This window comes from Panthera onca, chromosome B1 (assembly GCF_046562875.1).
Source record: "Panthera onca isolate mPanOnc1 chromosome B1, mPanOnc1 haplotype 2, whole genome shotgun sequence".
NCBI lineage: Eukaryota > Metazoa > Chordata > Mammalia > Carnivora > Felidae > Panthera > Panthera onca.
The window spans coordinates 40,915,941-40,934,618 of record NC_138342.1 but is presented as its reverse complement, the minus strand read 5'-3'; the positions used below and the strand labels follow the sequence as shown (position 1 = coordinate 40,934,618).

General features: G+C 37.8%; 1 protein-coding gene across 12 annotated transcripts in view; it reads left to right on the top strand.

Annotated features, from left to right (window-relative positions):
• The window catches only part of FRYL (FRY like transcription coactivator), a 267,113-nt gene that overhangs the window by 90,624 nt on the left and 157,811 nt on the right, over positions 1–18,678 (top strand). The window contains exon 4 of one of the 12 annotated variants that reach the window (XM_078446122.2): positions 13,395–13,457. The exons of the other annotated variants lie outside the window; for them this stretch is intronic. The gene's annotated coding sequence lies outside the window, so the exon portion shown is untranslated. The remainder of the gene's footprint in view (positions 1–13,394; positions 13,458–18,678) is intronic. 12 annotated transcript variants of the gene reach the window in all.

Below are 18,678 nucleotides of genomic sequence, written 5' to 3'. Positions count from 1 at the left end.
TGTTAGAATGTACCTCTGTCTTCCTTCTACTTAGAAATGTAAAGCAAGTAACTAATTCCGTGAATCCTTAAAGTGCCAGTGAAAAGAGTGTAGAATTAAATGGAAATTGATTAAAAGGAAGAGGGAAACTTACTTTCTAACTCCTTGAGGGCAAGAGAACTGCCTTAGCCGTCTTCTGTATGCAGTGCTTTATATTATCTGCCCCAGACCAAGAAGATCCCAGCAAAAGGCTGGTAATATTGAAAGTATGAAATTCTTAAAAATATTCTAAATCTTGGGACGTCTGGGTGGCTTAGTCAGTTAAGTGTGTGACTTGTAATTTTGGCTCAGGTCATGATCTCGTGATTCGTGAGACTGAGCCCCATGTCCATCTCTGCTCTGACAGCATGGAGCTTGCTTGGAATTCTCTCTCTCTCTCTTTCCCCCCTCTTTCTCTGCCCATCCCCTGCTGGAGAACTCTTTCTCTCCCAAAATAAGTAAACATTAAAGGGGCACCTGGGTGGTTCAGTCAGTTAAGTGTCTGACTTTGGTTCAGGTCATGATCTCGCAGTTGTGGGTTTGAGCCCGTGTCAGACTCTGTGCTGACAGCTCAGAGCCTGGAGCCTGCTTCGGATTCTGTGTCTCCCTCACCCTCTACCCCTCCCTGCTTTCTCTCTCTCTCTCTCCCTCTCTCTCTGTCTGTCAAAAATAAGTAAACATTAAAGAATTTTAAAAATTCTAAATCTTAGCATTTTAAAAATTAATAGATTTATTTATATTTTTAAAACCTTACCCCCCTTTTTAAAAAAAATTATTTATTTTTAGAGGGCATGAACAGGCGAGGGGCAGAGAGAGAAAGAGAATCCCAAGCAGGCTCCAAGCTGTCAGTGTGGAGCCCAACATGGGGCTCGATCCCACAAACCATGAGATCATGACCTTAGCTGAAATCAAGAGTCTGACACTTAACCAGTGGAGCCACACAGGCACCCCTGAGATCTTATCATTTTAAAAGCATTCTTTAATATATTATAATCTAAAAGGTGGAGAGGAGTATTGTTAAAGAAAATTATCCAAAATGGATTTTTCTATTCTGCCAAGGATATGCCCTCAAGAAATGATTTCTCTGGCTATCTTTCTATGGTGAGGATACCAAAAAATACATATGTATGATACAACCTGGAGAATTCCGAATCTATAGACAGAATAAAATAGAGGGCCGATATATATTTTTAAGATGTTTATTTATTTTGGAGAGAGGGTGCGTGCACATCAGCGGGGTAGGGGCAGAGAGAGAGAGGAGGACAGAGGATCTGAGGCAGGCTCTGTGCTGACAGCGGAGAGCCCGGCTCGGAGCTCAAATTCAAGAACCGTGAGACTGTGACCAGAGCTGAAGTCTGACGCTTAACCAGTTGAGTCACCCAGGTGCCCCGAGGACTGGTATTTTGACTGGTCTTTGGCAAACTCACAATAAGCTCTAGGCTACGAATGTATTTCTGTGATTCATTGATAGGTTAAAATAGAGAACTCACTTGAAGAATGATAGGAGTGCTACTTGTGTAGTGTAAAAATATGACTAGTAATTGAGAGATTGAGAAAGCGTTCAGAATACAGTAGGTCTCTGCTACCCTGGGGTCTTCCAAAAGTATTGTTGGGTACATATATCGTTATGGGTGAATATGTAGTTCTTCTGATTAATACTTGAGTGATTTGGGTGATACAAGTTTGAGAAGCATTAGAAAAGAAATACTTATTCCATTAAACTTTGTTAAATTTATGATTACTATTTGGAGTAGTAATGCTACTTATTGTGTTATTTGCATTTCAGAATAAAGTTCAGAGCCCAGGCTCTGCCCATATAGTCAGGCCTGTTGAATTATTTCCCATATATATAGAAAGTGCCATTTTCACTCACCCTTTGTCTCTAAGGAAATCCTGGTATAAAGCGGAACTTCCAAGATAAACCCTGAAATTAATTTTATCCATCTATGCCCCAGAGAAACTATTGACTTGCTTTGGCTGTATATATAGGGTAACAGGCTGATTAGATAGATATAACAGAAACTTTAGGTTCTTCTATATTCTTTCATATCCGTGTAGGCAAAATTTAAGCAGAAGAAAATACATTTTTTAACATTATAAGAAAATTACCTTTTAACCTCTACCCCCACTCTCAAAAAAGTTCTCATACTCTGATGTTCTATATGACAGTTTTGCTTGTTACAGTCTTTAAAGGTTCACTAGGAATGAACCTTGACTACTTTGGTGAGACATTATAGCCAAATATTATTAGCTTTTAAGATTTGTGTGAGGCTAGTAGGCTTACCTCAATAGGGGTAGAAAAATAAGGCAGAATATCTTGGCATATGCCTCCTGAGTTGCCTGCGTGCTGATATGGTTCAGTTCTTTCTTTCTTTCTTTTTTTAAAATGTTTATTTATTTGTTTTGAGTGAGAGAGAGAGAGAGAGAGAGAGTGAGCAGGGGAGGGGCAGAGAGAGGGAGACAGAGCATTCCAAGCAGGCTCCACAGCCGTCAGCATAGAGCCTAACTCGGGGCTTGAACACACGAAACTGTGAGATCATGACCTGATGCTTAACTGACTGAGACACCCAGGCGCCTCTGACATGGTTCACTTCTGAGTCTGGGCATTTAATGGTATACTTTGCTTAGGTCTAGATCAGCTTATTCCCTCAATCTGTTAACAGCTGTTTGATGTCAAATCACTTTGGGGACTGCTTTAATGAAAAAGAAATATCAAACTGGTCTGTGTACAACTCAGAACCTTTTGGTTGTTGATACACATTGTTAATGTACAAGAATGGATTGTAGGAGGTAGTGTTTTTGGACCGGGGAATGCTGTTTATTCACGCAACACTGTGAGTCTTTTATATTTCATTTGACCAGGGGAAACCCTGCTCTTAACTGATCCTGAGATGTCTCTGATCAAGAAGATGTGTTCAAACAATGTATTTTGGTATTGGCGGGGGGGGGGGGGGGGGGGGTGGTGGCTCTGTGTGATTAGCTTTTTTGCAGCCCTGCTTTGAATTAGGTTTGGGGCCTGTTCAGGACTAGGAGTGGCCCAGACTTATTCCATGTTTCTTGAACTACTCTGAAGAAGTACAAGCTTCCAATGAAACTCCCAGCAATACTGTTACCACTGAGTATGTCTTAAAGGGTAGGATTATCTTTTTCCCTTAGGGTATGGAAGTGCATATGTTCTTTTAGCTTTTAACACAGTGCCGAGCCATTTGGTTATGAATAAATCTATTCAGTTACGACTTTGATCACTGAATTTACTCCTTCCTTGTAGTATTTTCAAGGATGTAATAGCAAAAGTGGGTCAATTCAAATGTATTGCACATATGGAAAAACACGTGTTCCATTGACCTTCAGAGTCGCAGTAAACTAATTATGAGGTCAAGACACTTCTGACAGTCACATATTATTTGTTTTGATTATGAAACTTTCCCACTATTTTGAAGAGCCGTTACGCTTGTAAGAGTGTCCGTTTCCAGTTTCAGAAGTTTCTATGGAATAAAGTTTTTAAAATGTGCATTTTATTTGACCAGAAGATTTCTCGCTGTTCATGGATATTCTGACTGTAAGATTTTCTAGGGGAATTATGTGCTACAATAAGAATAGAAGGCCCTATGTTTTGAAATAATCCCATTATTATAATAGAGTTCCCTCTTTTGAATAAGTTGAATGCCGCAGAGGAAACTTTGTCCTGAGCTGAGCAGTTTTAGAGGGCTGGTGGGGGCTCAGCCACAGTGTTCATTACATCATCTTTTCATCCCTTTAGCCAACGTTCTCTCTGGTGGGTTAAGTGAGGCAGGGGACTCTCTCATCATAAGCATGCTGAGAAAGGCACTGCTTACTGCCTGGATGTGTAGAAGGGTGGAGAGAATTTACTACTAAAATCGCCTAGAGAAAACTGCTACTGGGATGCAATAAATACCACTGATTTTTTTTTTTTTTTTTTTTTTTTTTTTTTTTTGGTCAGCTATTACAGGAAAAGATTTAAAGATCTTATGCTAAACCTGAATTTGTTTTTATTTCTAAGACCCTTAGTGAGAAAAGTTAGCACCCAAGGGCAGAGCTCTACCCTTGTCTGTTTACTAGCAGTGACTATACTAAAGGCGGCCAGAGACACAGCTCATCAAAACTGGTAACAGGAACATAAGCAGAGAAGATAATTGTGGCCACGTGTATGCCTACCTAAGGAAAGGTGATGATGTCCTTCAGGGCACTTGTAATAAACTTGTAAGCTTTTATTCAACTGGATAGTTCATCTGCATTCAGCAGCGTTTCCACTATAGTTGTGCGTCACTGCGAGACTGCATGGTAATGAAGCCAAGGCACTGTGGGCCAAAACTCGCCGCCTGCGAGAGGGGAAGGGACAGCGGCTTGGAGAGATAGATCAACAAATCCGTTGCTGCTGCTGCTGCTGCTGCTGCTGCTGCTGCTGTTGCTGCTGTTGCTGCTGTTGCTGCTGCTGCTGCTGCTGTAGCCAGTTGAGACACAATGTTGAGCCTACAGGATTCTGTGTTTTTTGAAATTAGCATAAAGTCCTTGTTAAAGTCCTGGAGCAGCAGCTGTAAGTATATACGTTCCCAAATGGGAGAAATGCTGATGTATGATCATTGCCATTCCTTGCATGCTAATTCTTTAGACCAGTCCAAATAGAAGAAAAGCTGTTGAAAATAACACGAGGAGTATTTTCTTGGATGGTAATCAGTGAGACAGATCTAGCTGTGTACACACTGGGCAGTTGTTAAATAGTCGTTGACTGAAATTTACCAGCGTTGGTTTTCTTGCGAATTTGTGTCATTCTGGCAAAGTTTCTCTCAGTTGGTCAAATAAAAGGGGGAGAAATGAAAAATAGACTCTGATCTTTGCAGGGTTATCAGATACCAGTATTATTCCACAGTTCTGTTGGTACAAAATGTTTGTTTGAAGCAACATCAGCTATCTGAAGGTGTCAGACCATTTAATATAATGAGCATAACTTTCCCCTATTACTATAATTGAAGTTACAATGAGTAATTTTCTCTTATACAGTGAATTTTCTGATAAAGAACATTCAAAGTTCAGGGAGGTCAGTAAAACTAATGTCACCGAGTGACTATTTTGTCCATAACTCTCCAATCTGTGGTTTTGGCAGAAATACTGATTTTGTTCAGTATTTCCAGTGTTTTCCAGTGGTACTTTACTCTGAAGATCTGAAAGTACTTATAGAAGTGATTTATTACCATAGTCTGTTTTTTTTTTTTTTTGCAAAATTATCGCAATAATATGATATCAATCTAATGAATTAATCAAGCAATGATTCTGTTATAATGTCTGTTTTGCCCAGAGAAAAAAGAAATCTAGAAAAAATGTGACTTTTCCAAGGTCATACAGTGGCAAAGAACTAGAATTAGAACCTAGTTGTTCTTACTCCCAACTGTGCTGCCAGTGTCTGAGCAAACTAATGAATAAAATATGAAAGACTAAATTTAATTTTTTCCAGTTAACTCCTTACCAAAATATTTATTTAGTGTAGTTTTATTTTGTAAGTAAATAATACAAAGGACCAAATGTTGATATAGAAGAGAGAAAACCTCTTAAGGTAAAGCCTTCTAGAATATAATTTGAGGAGATTTGTATTTGTATTGCCAAATATACTGCATTTACAATCTCCGTATTTCTTTTATTTCTGATCTGTAAGTAATTCTTCCATATGGAGATATTGTTGTGCCAGATGGCAGAAAGTTATCCTAGTTCTAGGAAAGTTTCTAAGTGAATTAAAATATTGAGAATTATAATTGAAAGATAATTGCTAATTTAAATTAAATACTTTTACTACTTGAAAGGGTAATACAGAATGCATTTTTACTAAAATAGACTATGGTTTCTATTCTTTCTTTCCCCCTCATTTCTCCTTCCCCCATCCTTGCCATGTACTTTTTAAAAATAGTGAGTTTTATAGTGAGAATGAAGCTATACGTAATAGGTTCTTCTATAGAAACAGTGCATTTAATATTACAGCAGCTTTTGTAAAAATTTAGTTTGCTTAGATACTTGTGAATTATGTGGTTGTTTTGTTTTGTGACCATTTAAACATTTCTACATGTCTTTGCCTGAACCCTGTAACCAGCCACAGCCAAATCTCATGTAATCACATTCCCTTAATCCAAAAGTGAACCAAAAACAGATGTTTGTAAAACCTTTGCTGTTGGCCCTTTGTAATATGATGATTCAGTTTGTGGGCATCCCGTTGCCCTTGGATGTTCATGGCACATATCTCTTGGAGGTGTTTTTACAGTTGTAAAGCAATAGGTTAATATTGAGAAGACAAATCTCACTGTTCAATAAGGCCCTAACTAGGTCTGTCCTAGCCCTGGAAAGTGGGAGAATTTTTTCTTTTGCCAGTATCTGTGGATGACTTTTTAAAATCTTCCCTTCCCCTGTTATAGTTAAAAAGGAGAGAGAGAAGATTAAAGTATTTTTAAAACCCTAGAAAAGGACGGTGGTTATCTGTTTCTTCCTAGGGTTGTTTCCATAATCCGGCTCTTGAATCAGCCAGCCTTGATGGAGCACATACTGTACTGTCACAAGTAGATGAGGTCTTTGTGCATAAGGAGCTTCTAGTCAGAGAGTAAACGTGCATGTAAGGCTAACAGTAAGGAAGTTAAATGAGCACTGCTGTGTATGCATTATGACTTACCACGTGACTGTTCCATGTGAAAAGAATGGGGAGTACAGAGACCAGAGGAATCCTATTGAACCACAGGAGACACAGAGAAGATGTAGAGGGAAGGAGACGGAGTTTCATTTTGAATGACAAGATGTTCCCTATCGTGGTAGACAGTACTGCCATCCACAGTCTCCCTGAGCCAGGAAGCAGGTGTCGGTCAACAGCCCCCTGTCACCCCTACACCACCTACTCCCCACTGATTATCAAGACGCGTCATCCTACCTTGTACAGTTTCCTTAGTCTCTCCTGCCTTCTGATGCCGTAGCCACTTAACTTAGTTCAGGCCTCTCTTCATTATCATCCGGATTATTGCCATAGCTTCCTGTTACCCACTTACACGTTGCTGCCAAAGGCTCCTTCTAGAAGCCCACTCTTAAAATCTCTCCCCTCCATCATAGTCTTTCTCTCCCCTATGGAATGAAACCTTTTGTCATCCAGCCCCTGCTCGTTTTGTGTCTCCTCTCTTGCTGTGCTTGCCCAGCTCCTGAAGTGTGTTGGGCTTTCGTATTTGCCGCTTCCTTTGCCTGGGATGCACATCCTCTTAGCCCCCCTCAGCCCTTATGTCTGCTTCACAACTAACTCTTCTTCACCTTGGAAGACCCATCTTTTCTTGAGTTCACCAGACACTTAATGCTTCATCTGTTCTGTTCTTCACCTTAAACATCATGGTATCATTACATATATCACCTCATTCGTGTCTTTCTTTTTTACTTACAGTAAAAAAGCTTATAGTATAAGCCCCTGGAGGACATAGTTTGTTTTTTTTGTTCTTTACATACTCAATACTTCTTTGTATACTTAATGTTTAGTTAAGTTCTGGTAACTGTGCAGGCAGGTAAGATAAAGGTTGGGGATGCAATCATTTTTGTTGGAATGGATTCCTAATAGGAAAAAGGGTAGAAGGATAAATATATGGTCCCCCTTATACTGGTGTTCATTATTATACTAGTAATGTCTCTAAGGGGAGTAGTTCCTGAAGCAGCAATTTATAAAATGAAACCTTAGCGATTTCAAAAAATTTTAGCATTTCACTAAACTCTATTTAGTGAATTTCTCAGGAAGGACAGAAAAATCTGATTTATTAATAGCCTTTGTATATAAAAAAAAAGGCAAATAATTTTTCCATTAAATAAATTACATATTTCACATGTTGCCCTTACTCTTCTTGAAGAAAAAAGAAAAATTAAATGTTTGTCGTTGAACATAACTTAATAGCAGTGCACGTTATAATTGTTTATCATTAAATAATAATGTTTCATGTTTATAAGATGCATTTCCCACGATTCGTATTATTGTTCAATGCTGCGTTTTATATTAATCGCCAGAGGCCCTCTGTTTTCAAGGCCTGCTTAGCTGGCAGAATGTTGATGCAGTGCTGCTGAAGTTTGATTATAGTTGAGCTTATTTCTTTCAGTAACAACAATGAAGTGACATTCATATGGCCTAAATTCAGGGTTTTGTCTTTGTGCCAACAGTTTTAGGCCTTACTTCTTTTAAAAACTGAATCAGGAACATTCTGTTAAACCAGCTGTGTGGTGAGGATGTTATCATTAAAAGATTGGCTTAGTTCCCTAAAATTGATAAGACAATGCAGGATTCAGTACTAAGATGTATCCAGTTATGTATTGGCATTGTTAAGGGCACAGATGCATTTATTATCAATAGAATACCTCTTGTAAACATATTTATAGAATTTATTTTGCATACATAATTTTAAGACAGCTAGTGTTTCAAAAAAGTCATTTGTCATCCCAGGCATAGAAGAGATAAATTGACTTATTTTAACCATCGTTTTTGTTAATTAAAATATGAATAAGATATGGAATGTTAAGAAACTAAATTTGCATAAATTACTTGAGTTTTTGCACAATGAGCAAAGTTCGTAGAGTTTTTAATGCTCAATGATGTTTTTCCTGGATTGCAAAAATAGTAAATGTCAACCCCAAAAGGCTAATTATGCATTTGTCTAAATTTCAGTTAAAATTTGTATGTCACTTGATTAAAATAATTCTACTTACCATGCATTGAGGTAATTATAGTCCTGTTATTGTGGTAAGTACATATTTGTGTGTGTGTGTGTGTGTGTGTGTGTGTGTGTACAGTCCAAATTATGTGGACATATGTTTGTTAAATCTCACATAATCATCTTAAAAATTTGGGGCAAACTATCATTGTTGTTTTAAAAATAATAGGTTTATGATACAATGTAACGTATATACAATTCACATACCATAAAGTCATCCTTTTAAAAATGTGTATAGCTTACACATTATATAGTTTTTTATTCACCAAGCTGTACAATGATCACCACTCTCTAATTGTAGAACATTTTCATTACCCCAAAAAGGAACCTCGTACTCACTAATTTACTGTCTGTCTCTAGGGATTTGCCTATTCCGGGACACATCATGTAACTGGAATCCTAATAGGGTTCTTTTGTGACTATCTTCTTTCACTTAGCATATTTCGAAGATTCATCTATTTATCTATCAGTATTTCATTACTTTTTATGACTGAATATTCTGTTGTATGGATATACCACATTTTGTTTATCTATTCATCTGTCGATAAGTTGCTGTTTTTTTATTAGATGAGTAAATTGGGGTTCAGATAAGTTAAAGAGCAGTAAGAACCCACCCCCAATATACACCCAAACTCCCCCCACCCCAGTTTTATTGAGATATAATTGATGTATCACATTGTATAAGTTTAAGGTATACAACATGATTTTATGTGTGTGTGTGTGTGTGTGTGTGTATAGCAAAACAATTACCATAATAAGATTAATTAACATCCATCACCTCACATAGAATTTTTTTCCTTGCAATGAAAACTTTTAAGACTTAACTCTCTTAGTAACTTTCAGAAATACAGCACAATAGGGTGCCTGGGTGGCTCAGTTGGTTGTGTCCAATTCGAGATTTCAGCGTAGGTCATGATCTCATAGTTCATGAGTTTGAGCCCTGCATCAGGCTCTGCACTGGCAATGTGGAGCCTGTTTGGGATTCTCCCTCTCTCTCTCTCCCTCTCTCCCTCTCTTTTCCCCTCTCCAGCACTCATTCTCTCTCTCTCAAAGTAAATTAACTTAAAAACATACAACAAAATATTGTTAATCCAGTATTTCCAACAGAGTATAGTTATTATTGTACATTACACACCAAATTCTTTAACATCCTTTAATCCTTCATATATCAATTTAAAGTCTTCCCTGATCTCTAGTGATACTTCAGCAAAATCTGAAGGAAGACAGGATTAACAGTTTGGAGGAAGGGTGGGTGGACAGAAGGGATATCCCGTGCTGGGCAGTGGAGGAAATATGGCCAATTTGGCTGGAGCAGAGAAGCATGGGAATGAGTTGGAAAGGTAGGGGTCAGAGCTCATGTAATTGTGAAGACTTTGTTATTAATTTTGGTCTTAACCCTGAAACAAATGGAGAACCACTGATGGATTTTGTGACCGTAGTTAGGGTGATTTTTATCAGACTTATGTTTTTCGTGGAATAGGGGTGGTGGGGGTGAGAGAGGGAGGGACCATATATGTAGGTGGATGGCTACTGCAGTAGATCAGACGTGAGATGAAGGTTGAACAAATGAAGAAAACTCATTTCTTTTTTTTTCCTTTTTTTTTTCTTTCTTTTAGCAAACATACCTATAATGTTTACCATATTAGGTACTCTTCTGAGTGTTTCACAAAATCTTTACTCATTGAATCATGGATATGAGAAATATTTAAGAGGTGGGAACAATAGATATGGGAGGTGAAGGAGATTTTTAACTTGGATTCTATAAATGAATATGGCAAGGTAATTAATGTTCTCAATTGACATTAATTTCAGAGACGTATCCATCGAGAATTCATATTGATCACAGTAGAAAAGAATCATCTATTGCTTATTGCCAAAATATTCTCTCATCCCTCAGAGAAATCTGTCTACTTTAGGAAATGAAGCCTAGACAAGGAGGCCAACTCATTGTGCTAAATGAACAGTGTGAACTCTGTGATGGTCCCTGAATTTAGAGTTCCTAGCTGTAGGCATCTTTGAATTTAGGAATCATGGGCCTGCTTTATCCATTAAAAAAGAGATATATATATTCTAACTCCTTAAGCCAGGTCTACCTCATTTGACGGAGAAACTTTATTTTCAAGACTGAACATTTTGTTTTGTGAGAAGTACAGCTGATTCTCCAACTCATTAAGTATTTGGTTTCACGGTTTGTTTGGAAGTTTTATGTTGGTAAGTATTAGAATGAAGACACATAGTTTAATAATGAGATAGAAATTTCAAAATTGGGAAAATCTAAACAGATGGTCCTGGTATTCATAGGCATCTAAGATTATTCAAAAGGACAGTGTTAATATCTGTGGTAAGTTTCAGACCTGCTATTTCATAAACCTGGATGTCATAACCTTCCCCTGTGCGTACCTTCTGTTCTAGTTGTGTCTAAACTCCCATCTTGTTATCAGGCCCTGGTTCCTATCCTGTGCTAAGATGGTGAGTTTTGGAGAGCCCGAGCTCACTAGTCCACCCAACTCGCATCAGCCCCCCTCACCATGAGCTTTGGCCTGACTCTACTCTTCAGTTCTAGTGTCCAGGCTGCGGTTCCTTCTTGTGCAAAGAATGGAAGTCAGAGCTCCACCTCTACTAATGGGTGTTTCTTCCTTCCTGAGCCTTGCTTTGTCAAACTCTCTGGCAACTCTATTTCTTTCAAATACAGGACTCTGCTTTTGCTCCTCAAGGGAATGAAGTTTTCATACAAAAACAAAAAATAAGGACTCGAAGAGAATCAATTGCTGCTGATGTACCTTTTTAATGATGAGATCTACCTCCCTTAGTGCATGTCCTTGTATTTCCTGTTCTTAGACTATGCATAATATGTTTGCTAACATAACACCTGTTGTTCTTCCATTGTTTTTGTTGTTGTTTTTTTTCTATTGATCTCTGTGGTGCTTTTTACCTGTTATACTCTGCCTCCATTCCTAGATTTCTTATTACCTCCAACATTGTTGATATTCAGCCATTATACATCCTTATGGCTATAGTGGTATTTATAGTCAGAGTCCGTTCTAATTGCCCCTCTGTACTAATTGCTAAATATTTTAAATATGACACCTGATAGGTATCTGGCCTACTGTCATGGCTAAGCCCCAAATCATTGGGTTCTGGCTTGTTGCAATACTGTCCATACTCTTTTAGACTTCATTTCTGGAAGTAACCATGTGTACGATCTCATTATCACATTGATAAGACACAGTTTGCTAGCCTTTTGCAGGATGGACTGGGTTATGTTCTCTTTCAAAAAAAATTTTTTTTAATGTTTATTTTTGAGAGGGAGGGACAGAGTATGAATGGGGGGAGAGGCAGAGAGGACGCAGAATCCAAAGCAAGCTCCAGGCTCTGAGCTGTCAGCACAGAGCCCGAGGCAGGGCTTGAACTCACGAACTGCAAGATCATGACCTGAGCCGAAGCTGGATTCTTAACCGACTGAGATACTCAGGCGCCCTGAATATGTTCTCTTGATTATTCCTCCTCCTAATCTGTTAATGCATGATGTCACAGGACATTGCCTAAGAGGAATTTATTCCAATTTTATTTTGAGTCTACTAGTTGGTTTAAGCATGCTGTTTCCCAATTTAAAACATTTGCTAAAATGAGTAAAGTTTTAAGGGTTTTTAGAACAAGAAAATTAAGAAGTCTGTTTGGGGAAGACTATAGAAGACAAATTCCTAACCATCAGACCTATTTCTACTAGAAGATAATGAATTGGAAATGTGATGGTGGTTCATAGTAGAAAATCATATGAATGGTTTTAGAAACAATACATATATTTATTGGCACGTGATACAGAAAGTAGCGAAAATATAAAAATGAAGGATGAACTAATATCCATTAACATAACACTATAAATAATGGCAAATACAAATTTACATTAGATGCATTAAATGGATATTTGTTTTGTTTAAAATAATCTTCACTGATGTTTAGAGCAGTTTTATTCATACTTGCCAAAACTTGGAAGCAACAGAGATGTCCTTCAGTAGGGGAGTGGATAAACTGTGGTGCATCCAGACAATGGAATAGTATTAAGTGCTAAAATGAAACAAGCTTTCAAGGCATGAAGAGATTTGTAGGAAACTTCAATGTATTATTACTAAATGAAAGAAGCCAGTCTGAAAAGGCTACATACAGTAGGATTCCAACTATAGGACATTCTGGAAAAGGTAAAACTATGGACACAATAAGAAAAGTGGTAGCCAGGGGTTGGGAGGAGGGACAGATGAATGGGTAGGGCTCAGAGGATTTCGGGGGGGGCGGGGCAGTGAAGCTACTCTCAGTGTTCTTTGTTGGTGGATGCATTTGTTCAAACCCATAGAGTATAAAACACCAAGAATGGACTGTAAGGTAAATGATGGACTTTGGATGATAATGACGTGTCAGGATACGTTTGTCAACTGTAACAAATACACCATGCCGGTAGGGGCTGTTGATCATGGGAGAGGCTGTGCATGCGGGGAGCGGAAGGTACATGGGAAATCTCCGTTCCTTCTCTCAGTTTTGCTGTGAACCTAAAACTGCTCTTAAAAAAAAAAAAAAAAAAATGAAGTCTGAAAAAAATGGAAAAACTTAAAAGCTTCACATAAAATTTTGTAGCAATATGTGAATGAGTCATTCTTATTGTAGGGAGACTGTGGAAGAAAAGAAAATGATGATTCCAATAAAGTGGCCTTAGTGACATTCTTGAAGGTAAGGTTAGTGGTGCATTTTTATGCAGAGTACAGAGGCACGCATTTCTACAGTCTACATAGGGTATCATAGAGATGAAGCTTAATCATGCGGGAAAAAGACGGCGGGGGGAGATTCCCTTCACTAAGATGGGGTTTGGTGACCAGATACAGGATATAAGGCACGGGGAGGAATTGATGGTTCTCAAGTTCTCATCAATGAAGCCTCACCCTTTGAAATCACAAATAATGAAAGGCAGAGGATTGATGGGGCTCCAGGGTGTGTGGTGTGGGGCACGAGTCAGTGAGTAAAGTGGCTGAAAGCACAAGAGAAAAATCAGTTCAAGAGTTCTAGTATGAGCGGGGAGAACCACATATGACTTTTTAAGATTAGGTTTTTGAATTGTTTTATTGATCCTCTGCTTTGCTTCCTAGAGCTTTGCCCCTGATGTGCATTTATTTAACAAGCTCCAAATTGCTTGATGGATGTTATTTGTGGTTATTATATAAACAGGTTTCCTTATTTATGGTACTTTTGAAACTTTTTATTGATCAAAATTAGTTTTAAGTAAAATTATTGTACAGAACCAACTGTTCCACTTTAAAAGAATAGTTTAAGGTAATGATTCTCAACCTTGGCGGCACATGAGAGTCATGTTGGGGAGTCTTCAAAAACATACAGATGCCTGGGCCTCACTCCAAAGATTTTGATTGTGATTTAAGGAATTGCCAGAGAAGGCCAGCAAAGACTGGGATCAGGTCACAAAACTTGACTTTGCCTTAATGCTGAGAGTGGATATGAAATCTTTTTCAGGAGGTAGAATTGTAATAAACAGTCTGACAGAGACAAGTTTTTATGTTTGCCAATCTACTAATTTACAATGAGAAATGTGCCAAGTGGGTGTTAATGCTTGAGCTGGCGGGCCATTCTTTCCTCTCCTTGTGGGGTAGGTCATACAGAACTAAATTCTAATCAGAGAGTTGCATGGAAAGCTTGTAGATCAAAGAAATTAATATCTGTAGTGCTGTGCTATAGGAGCCAGAATACTCGTCTTTTTGTTCAGCATTCCAGACTGTACTTAGGTGGATGTTACATTTCCATCAGCAGTCGGTTAAGTGGTCAGTTTCCCTATATCTTGCCAATGATAGATTACTTGTTCTAATATTTGCCAGTCTGGTGTGTGTACAATGAAAGCTTATTGCTACCTTAATTTGCATTTTCTGGATACTACAAAGTTTGAATGTTTTTTCATATGTTGTCTTCTTAGATTTATTCTTACATGAATTGACTAATTATATATAGTTTTGCCAGTTTTTCTCTATTGTGTTGTCTTTTTCTTGTTAATTGCTAAGTGCCCTTTTGAATACTTTATGTTAGCTGTCATCTGCATTATATTTTTTTCCGACTTGGTCCTGTCTTGTTTATGGTATTGTTTGCCTAATAAATATCAAAAAATTTTTACTTGGTTGAATGTATTCATCCTTTTAGAATAATTTTAGGTTTTCTATCTTAGCCAACAGTTTCCTCTGCCCTGGATTCTGTATGTGGACTCCTATGAATTTTTTTCTTAAAAATTGTTTTAAAAACTTAAAATTAATTTTCAACATCCTGTTCATCTGGTTTTTGAGTATAGTGTATTTGTTTTTTTTCAGTTGAATGGTCAGGTGATATTCAAACATTATTACTAAATAAATCATCCCCTTTCTTCTGTTTTTGCCCATGTTGAATGCTTATACTGGGATTTTGGGGAGGCTGTCTAATCTTTTACATTAATCCAATTTATTTTTACTTATGTTTACTGACTATTATATTATGGTCTAATATAGTCATTTTATATTTCGATGTAATGTTTCAGATATAGTTATAATGTGTTCTAATTATAGTTATGTTGTCTTCTGATTTAGAAAATATTCTTTGTATTTTTTAAAAATGATTTTTTTTTTTTAACTTTTGGGAGCTATTTATTCTTCCTTATGTATACTTGAAGATGGTTTTATCCAGTAAAACTTTTAAAAAAATTGTATTGAAATCTTAATTGGAATTGTCATAATTAATAATTTTGTGAGAATTAACCCTTATAATAACAAGTGCTCTTACCCACAAATATGTCTTTCCATTTGCTCAGATCTTTTATGTTCTTTATGAGATTCTCATAGAGGTAACTGGCTGGCTCAGTCAGTAGAGCATGAGCCTCTTGATCTCAAGGTTGTGAGTTCAAGCCCCACGTTGGGTGTAGAGATTGCTTAAAAAAAGAGAGAGAGAGAGAGAGAGAGAGAAAGTTTTGGTAGTTTCTGCTATATAAATCCTATGTTTTCCTTATTAAATTTATCACAACTTACTTTATACTTGTGAATAGAAGATTTTTTATCCATTTTCCTTTCTAGGTGATTATTGCTTTAATATAGAAAGCTGTGTTTCTTTCTCAGTATTTATAACAATTATAATTTTTTTGTATCTTATATTTTTCCTTAACCACCTAGTGTTGAATAATAAGGCAAGAGGTTGCATCTTTGTTTAGTTTCTGGTTTTAATTGAAATAGATTGGGTGTGCTGAAACCTATAATGATGTTTACTGCTCATGTTTGGTAAATATTTTTATTTGTTTTCTTTATCTCTGGCTGCTGGGTATCTGTAGTGTGCAGTTAGATCTCTTTGTCTGCTAACTAAGGGTGGGCCATACAGCTATGGTGTTTTAAAAAAATTTTTTTTTTTTAACGTTTATTTATTTTTGAGACAGAGAGAGACACAGCATGAACGGGGGAGGGGCAGAGAGAGAGAGGGAGACACAGAATCGGAAGCAGGCTCCAGGCTCTGAGCCATCAGCCCAGAGCCCGACGCGGGGCTCGAACTCGCGAACTCGCGGATCGTGACCTGAGCCGAAGTCGGACGCTCAACCGACTGAGCCACCCAGGCGCCCCAGCTATGGTGTTTTAAAGAGTTATCTCAAGGAAGGGAAAGCATTCTCAGCGTCTCTGAGCCTCTGTTAGCTCCAGTTAAAATATTAGGAGGAAGCCTCTTTGGTCCTTGTCTTCCCCCACCACGTCAGCTTCAAGGGTATGGAGGGTTCGGCCCACGTATTAGATTCTGCTCAGCTTCTTAGAAGGCAAAGAAGATAGTTATGCATCGATACGCTGCTGTTTACCTCCCAGAGGCCCTAGATCTACATGTGTGTGCCAGATGAGGTCCTGCAGGATTCTGGCCTTCCGGTTTTCACCTCAGGGCTCTCCGATTCTGATCCCCAGATTCATGTCTGGCCAGGGGAGAAAAGTCTGTCATGATAGCTTTTTCCCTGGCAGTGAGTATTTTTACGGGAGGAGAAGAGGAGAACAAAAATGAAAACAACTTTCTTGTAGCTTCTGATACATACCCATGGTTGAGATTTAATTCAGCCTTTTCTTTTCTAGAGGGAAGGCAAAAGCTTAGAAAGGTGAAATAATATGACCAAGATTATAATGATACTAAGTAGCCAAGTCAAGTCTGGGGCCCTGGTCTTCTGACTCCTGGGTTCATGCACATTTTAAAAATACCACATAATTTCTAGATTTTTGGAATAGTTTCTGAGCTGAGTTTCTGAAGGTTCAAAGAGTACAAGAAAATAATAACCTCAGGGAGATTCTAGCTGAGTGAATAATGGATTATTTAGAGATAGGTCATTTTTCTTAAGCTTTATAATAAGCGATATTTCTGTAGTAGACTTCAAGTAAAAAGCATTGGATATGTGCCAAGGATGTCATAGGACTTCTATGTTTAGAAACTGTTTTCAATAGGAATAGTTTAGACTAGGATAAATAAACATTTTAGGAACAGATGTCCAAAGAACAAGTAAAAGTCTTAATTTTTCTATCCATTGAAATTCTACCAGAGGCAGAAATGTGGGGCTGAATAGTAAGAAAAATGATTGCATTCACACAGAACAGAAACTTAAAGTATTTACGAATAGAATTAGTAAGAATTACATACTATGATTTTAAAATTTAGTAACTTAAAGAGCGAATAAAAATTCAAATCCAAAAAAAAAAGAAAAAAAGAATTATACAGATCTCATTTCTCTTTGGACGCACAAAAGAAGATCAATTAATGAGGGTATGCCCAGGTTCTAGACAAGAAGTCTTAATTAAGATGCCAGTTTTTTCCCATTAATTTATGAAGATACATACAAGTCTGGAAGTGTAAGTGAAAAACAATAGCTGAGAAATTACTGAGGGTGATGAGTAAACAGGAGTATTTGTGCCAACAGGTAATAAAGCTTATTATAAAGCTACAGTAATTAAAAGGAGATACTGATACAAAAACAGATTTTTTATGTGAGTATGCTTATGTCCATGATCTTTCTTATGAGACTGTAGTTTCACTGTATCATTAATTTGTTAAATTTGTTATCAAGAAAGGGATAGCAGTATATCACTCCTCAAAAAGACAGGTACCCAGGCTACAAGATTTAAATGAATAGTCCAATAGAAATAGGCCTACGAGGTTTTTTCAGCCTATGTTCCAGGCCTAATCCACCTCCATTCCTTTTCCTTTTTAAAAGAATTTCTTCTCTCAGCTTCCCTTCTGTATATTCTTTTCCTTTTTCTTTTTCCCCTCCAAAACCAGATTCTTAATGAGCAGGATACAAAGCACAATTTGAGTTTGGATGTAGTTTATAAACTACAGTGAATAAAATCAGTGAATAAAATCAGTGATTGACTTTCAGTAAAGGAACCTAGAAGAATTGATGAAATATTGGAGAAAAAAAATGTCTTTATTGAATATCACTCCAAATAAACTCCAGCTGGATGATAGATTTATTTCTCAAATGCTTATTTATTTGACAGAGAGAGGGAGAGCGAGAATGAGCACGGGAGGGGCAGAGAGAGGGGGAGGGAGAGAATTCCAAGTAGGCTTCATGCTATCAGCACAGAGTCTGTTGCAAGGCTCCATCTCACAAACTGTGAGATCATGACCTGAGCCGAAATCAAGAGCTCGATGTGCAACTGAGCCACCCAGGTGCCCCAAGATGACAGATTTTTTTTTTTTTTTTTTTTTTAAATTTTTTTTTCAACGTTTTTTATTTATTTTTGGGACAGAGAGAGACAGAGCATGAACGGGGGAGGGGCAGTGAGAGAGGGAGACACAGAATCGGAAACAGGCTCCAGGCTCCGAGCCATCAGCCCAGGGCCCGACGCGGGGCTCGAACTCACGGACCGCGAGATCGTGACCTGGCTGAAGTCGGACGCTCAACCGACTGCGCCACCCAGGC